The 5,709-nt window shown below is 36.7% G+C and overlaps 1 pseudogene; it reads right to left on the reverse strand.

Annotated features, from left to right (window-relative positions):
* Positions 1–1,497: 1,497 nt before the first annotated feature.
* LOC117621425 lies at positions 1,498–5,231 on the reverse strand (annotated as a pseudogene).
* Positions 5,232–5,709: the final 478 nt, after the last annotated feature.

The following is a 5,709-nucleotide window of genomic DNA, read 5'->3' on the forward strand; positions in this document are numbered from 1 at the left end:
ATGTTAAATTTGGCATACTTATAATTTGAGAATTCTATAACCCTCCATTTTGATGAAGGAATTGAAAATTACATAGAATTCTAAATGACTTAATTTAGATTTCCATCATTTCAATTTCTAGCAATTGAAGATTTCAGTACTTGAATTTATATATGTCGAATTTTGTAAATGGCACTATGAAAATTGTAAAAAAATGACGCTTATTTTGGTGGAAGTTAAACTCAAGAATTTGATGTCGCAATTTCCATGATTTTTATTATGCGTATCATTTAATAAATTTCGCGCTTAAGTTACCAAACGAGTGAATTGTCTATTTCTCCTTTTAAATTCCCGACTTTTAGCTAAACTCCAAATTATTTTCTATCATCCAAACGGAGGATAATTTCTGATTACTTTTCAATCTTAACAAAGGACAAGACAATTGAAAGACTCATCATGCTTGTGAAAGAAGAACATGAACATCTTTTGACATGATGTAAATGCCGATTGGGTCCCAAAAACAATCAACACGAGACAATTAACCGGATTAAGTACAACATGTTTGAACTTAACACCACTGTGATGGTCAATGGTAGGAAAAACAAGGGCACTTTTTAATCCAGTTCAATGGATGCAAAATTGGCTTTTTAAAGGTATTTTGTTTTACTTTTTATAAGCCGAGCATGTTCAATTTTGTTAAAGTTTGTTGCCTTCTCTTTCTGTCCAATTGAAAAGCAACCCGTTTTCCCAATAAAAGGAGAAAAACAAAAGAGAACAAATTATACAGGAATTCTATAGCCCTTAGATGAGACCCTATCGTTTTAACCGTTGGATTAAATTGGTTAGTTTGATCAAACGATTAAGAGATATGATTACTCACAAATTATAATTTAGTACTGGGTTGGTCTGTCATTGCCTGCAATTCAAGCCCAATACAGCCCATTTCTCAATAATGGATCCAACATAAGAACCGGCCCAAGTCTGTGCACAAAGTTCAGTTTGAGTCCAAATTTCAAACACTTCATGGCTTCTTTCGGGGCATTTAACTGTCGTCTCTCCTTCTTCCGTACCCCACAAATTTGTAGTCAAGCTTGTGATCTAGCTTCATGATTCTTACTTATTACGTTTGTTATTGCCGATCAAGCCGTCTGAAATGGTTGAATGTGCGGGTCATATGTGAAAGCAAAATAAAAGTGCACGCCATGTGTTTGATGTTTTGCCGTAGCGGAGTCATGGCCCTTTTACTGATGATGCCTTTTGGAAGAAGAAAAAGAGAAAATGGTGGATGTAGTTTTAGTTTTGGAGTGCCAACTTGAAAGGTTATTTGGAGGTTGTTCTTTTCCAGGTAACAATGGCCAGTAGACATGTATAGAAGGATGTATGGTGTAAGCATGTAAATGGTGCACCATAAAGACATTCCCATGCAATTAAGTTCCAAATCATTTTCCAAATAAGTTAAAGAACTTGATGAAAAGATTGAGCAAAACCTGATCTTACCACCAACTTGCCAGAGTGACAATGACATACAATACACAAACTTTCTCTTATTCGAATATCTCTTCGACCCACTTTAAGGAAGCCAGAACCTGCTAGCTAGACTAGACTACTTTCAACGGTAGGGAGAATACAAAGGAGAGACTAGGGGTGGTTGAAGCTTAAATAATAGATATGACAGAGCATACTGTTTGGTGAGTATGAGGAGAACACTAGCTGCGATGACAGAAACAGTTGACCACGGTGTGTTAAAATAATTTTGCCTCAAATTTGCCATCCATTTGTGCCTGCGAGTTCTGCAGTAGTTGTTCAGCTCATCACATAGAGTAGCATAACAGTAGTCGCTAACAATGACCCCACTGTCAAGGTTATTGAGCAAAGTAGATACCCCACTGTTCTCACCTATCCAATTTTGAACAATTCCATGCTCAACAACAACCAGCTCCACATCCTTTGATGAACTCACCAAACGCTTCATGAGGAAAACATAATTAGTTAGGTAATTCATGTTCTTGCAGTGACATTGTTCGAAAGCCAGGAGATTTCTGAATGTCAGCTCTGTCGAATCCGATACTCTTCAACTTCAGAATTTTGAGAACCCCACTAGAGAATTTTATGTCAAATAGACTTTCGCTTTTTCCCACCTTAAACTTGACTCCGGCCTGATGTAGCTCTGCCATGTTTGGTATTGTGGGAGATTTAAGTTTCCCTCTAGTTTTTGGTTCCATTGGTTGACACAAAATTCTCATAAAATCAACAAACTGGTTTACCTTTATTCCTGGAACAAAATTTTTCTCCCAATCGTCTTCTGTTCCCTCCCTATAGATTCAGATTGCATCTTTGAACGAAAAGTAAGAAACAAATATTACTGAATATTTCCTACTAGTAGGAGGGAAAAGTTTATCAGGGTCAAAAAGATCTTTCAGAATGAAGAATGGCAGTTGATTTTCAAGCATTCACAAGTCAGGCGATATATCGCGTTTCATCCGTGGTTTCTCAAATATGTAGTCATTTTCATGATTAAATCCTAAAAAACACTTCCTCAATAAGAACTCAATGATGAAGGCTGCATCCACTGGAATGATTCTTACAAATTCATCACTGTCAAACTCAATGAAATCTGCATAATAACTGCGCCATCTTGCTTCTTGATCCTTTATTTTCTTTATATAATTATTCAAGCTACTTGGGTTCGATGTAGAAAATACGCTAGATACCTCTTTTTGTGCTCTTCCATGGCCTTCAAGTGTTCTTTGCCATGGTGAAGTGGGCCTATAGAGACTACTTGAGGTGTGTAGGCGTTTTCATTTCCTCGCCGTAGTCACTCAGGAACTCTGTAGATACAATGCAATGGGGGCAGGGGAGACAAGTTGGCCAACTCTTGGCTCATCGAAGTTTCCAAAGGATTGTGCTGGTTTTCTATGTCATAATTTGGAGCTTCATTTTTCCTCCTCATCATCATGTACTAGCACCAGAATCAACAAATATTACATTTAATTGATGACTGCAAGCAGGAAAGGGAACTGAAATCAAAATCTTGTATTAGTTATTGCATACCAACACCTTAAACACTGACTTCGACCAAAAAAAAAAAAACACACAGACCTTAAAAACTCACATGAAGTACTTAACTCTACTTTTGTATAGATATTTCCACATTCCAATCTTAATTTAAAAAATATTTGCTTAAATAAAAATGATCGATGCGTAAATATAGCAATGGGGAAGGAAAGTCTGACAGTAGAGACTGATAGAAAAATGCTAGGCTTACCACATTTTTCATACCACATTATGTACCACCTCTCTAATAGAGGTGGGCCCCATTGTATTGGTGGGCTCTACCTCTATTAGAGAGGTGATACACAATATGGTATGAAAAATGTGGTAAGCCTAGCATTACTCTTGTTGATATATATGCAATCAATATCATTGTTGCCAACTGTGGGAACTGAATTTTAGCAAACCCTAGGTCAAATATTTCCTTCCATTTGAGGATTATTTGATTTGGGGATTCTTGCCAATTAGGGATTTGATTCTCATTAAATTCATAATTGATTTAAATCTCATCAGAAAAATAATTCCTTTCACAACAAAGATTATTTTTCTCCAAACCCTTACCCTACGAGGCTCTATAAATACATGGTTACACACAAAGGTTGAGGTACGTCTAAATTTCTATTTGAAACTCTGCAGAAATTCCTATCATAAATCCCTAGCCGCCATACTTTTTCTCTCTCTCACACAAGGCTCCGGCCACCCGATTCACACCATACATACAACTCCATACCCTTTTCGTTAGCTATTGTTTTCCTACAAACACTTGAACTAACTTAGGCATCGGAGAGCCTTTGGCCAACACCCCCCAGGTGTGGTCCCCTTATTCCGATTTATTTTTCAGGGAGAAAGAGACGATGAAGAAGAAGATGAAATCTTAGACGAATATTCCCGTGGGACGAAAATCGCTCCCACACCAACAATATGTATCAACATATTATTGGTACATTTCTGCCAACATCGACATGCATATCGAGAGTCTGTTCTCTAATTTTTTTGTATATTATTCGGAAATATTTTGGCAAATCACAACTCATAAGTTTAGCCACTATATAATATTTTAATATAATTTAATTAAATTTTTACTCAATAATTTGCAAAAAAATATGTGTATAATACGTGAATTTTGTGTGTATTATTGAAAATTTTGTAAAAAACAAGTGTATTAAACATGAAAAATATGTATGTCTGTGTACAATACGAGTATCAAATCTAAAAATCCTAAATTCTTTATATGGATAATAACTATGGAAAAGTAAAAACTCAAAAAGGGGACAATAGAGACTCGAGTAATGGCCTAATAGTAATGGATAGTGCTTTGTACTCTTATCGATAAACAAAAATCGAGGAAAACAATTTTTTCTTAAAAAAAGATATGGCTATACTCTTTATAAAAAAAAACCCCAGTCAGGCCGCATGGCTATACTCTTTTATTTTAAAAAATCCTGCGTATAACCTATTCATTTTTTCAAAAAAGGAGGACCGGAATAGCGCTTAGCGCCCCCATAGCGATACAGCGCCCAAGTATAGCCGAGCAGCTACACCATTTTTTGAACTAAAAAAACAAAGTATAGCTGGCGGCTATACTCTTTAGTATCTTATTTTCAAAAGGAATATCGCCACACGGCGATACTATTTATTAAAATTAAGACTAAAAAAAAAGAAAAAGACCCCAGCAGCTTTAGACTATAAAATATAAATCTTAAAATGATATGACAAAATTGTATATTTAAAGAGTATAGCCGGGTGGCTATACTCGCTAAATATATTCGAAATGAACTAAACTTGCACTCACAGAGGACGGAGGTTGCAGTCGAAGTTTCGCTTCTCTATCAACTCAAGCTTCGATTTGTTTTCTTCGGTTTCGGCTGCTTCATCCTCTGGGTTCGGCCCCGAAAAAAGACCCAACCCACCTAGAAGGCCCGCCCAGCCGCCTAGCGCCCGCCTAGCCACCTAGCTGCCCGCCTAGGCCCATTTTTTAGAGTCTAAAGCACAAGATGCCGAGGATAGTCTCGAAACGGTTGCCTCTCAGGCTCAATAGGTCATGCACTGATGTACTCAATCCATCTTTGGTCTTATGTACTCAATAGGTCATGCACTGTGTATTGAAAAACAATGCAAAAAAGGAAGTGAACTCACAGCTTCTATGTATTATTAAAACAAGAAGCAAGTTGTGTTTTTGCCTTTTGGTAGCTCAACACACAGATTACTTTCTCCTGAGCGGATAGATGTAGTAATAAATTCTCTTAATACAATAAAAGCACAATGATGTACTATATATAACAAGTTATGATTCCACCCTTATCCTTCCGTGACCATTAACATATGGTGCATACAAGTCTATGGCAGAACTTCGACTTGGAATATTGGCTCTCCAAAGACCTGTAGAAGACAAAGATCTTGACCTAAGATAAAGACCCAAATAGACCTTCCTTCTGTAGTCATGCACATTCTAAGGAAAGATAACCACATTCATGCATGTAAGAAAGTTGATTTCTCCCAATTTTTTTATATTAATTTTTTTATTGTATGGTCACGATTGCTGCCTGTAGATACACGGTAGAAAGTTTGTGCCCACTTCATAGTTGTTTCATGTTTTTTTGTTTTGAAAGCAACTAGAGAGTCCCCACGCAACTCTTGAGGAACTTCTAAGAGGACCCAAAACAAGGTGATCCTTACTTT

Source organism: Prunus dulcis, chromosome 1 (genome assembly GCF_902201215.1).
Source record: "Prunus dulcis chromosome 1, ALMONDv2, whole genome shotgun sequence".
Lineage (NCBI taxonomy): Eukaryota > Viridiplantae > Streptophyta > Magnoliopsida > Rosales > Rosaceae > Prunus > Prunus dulcis.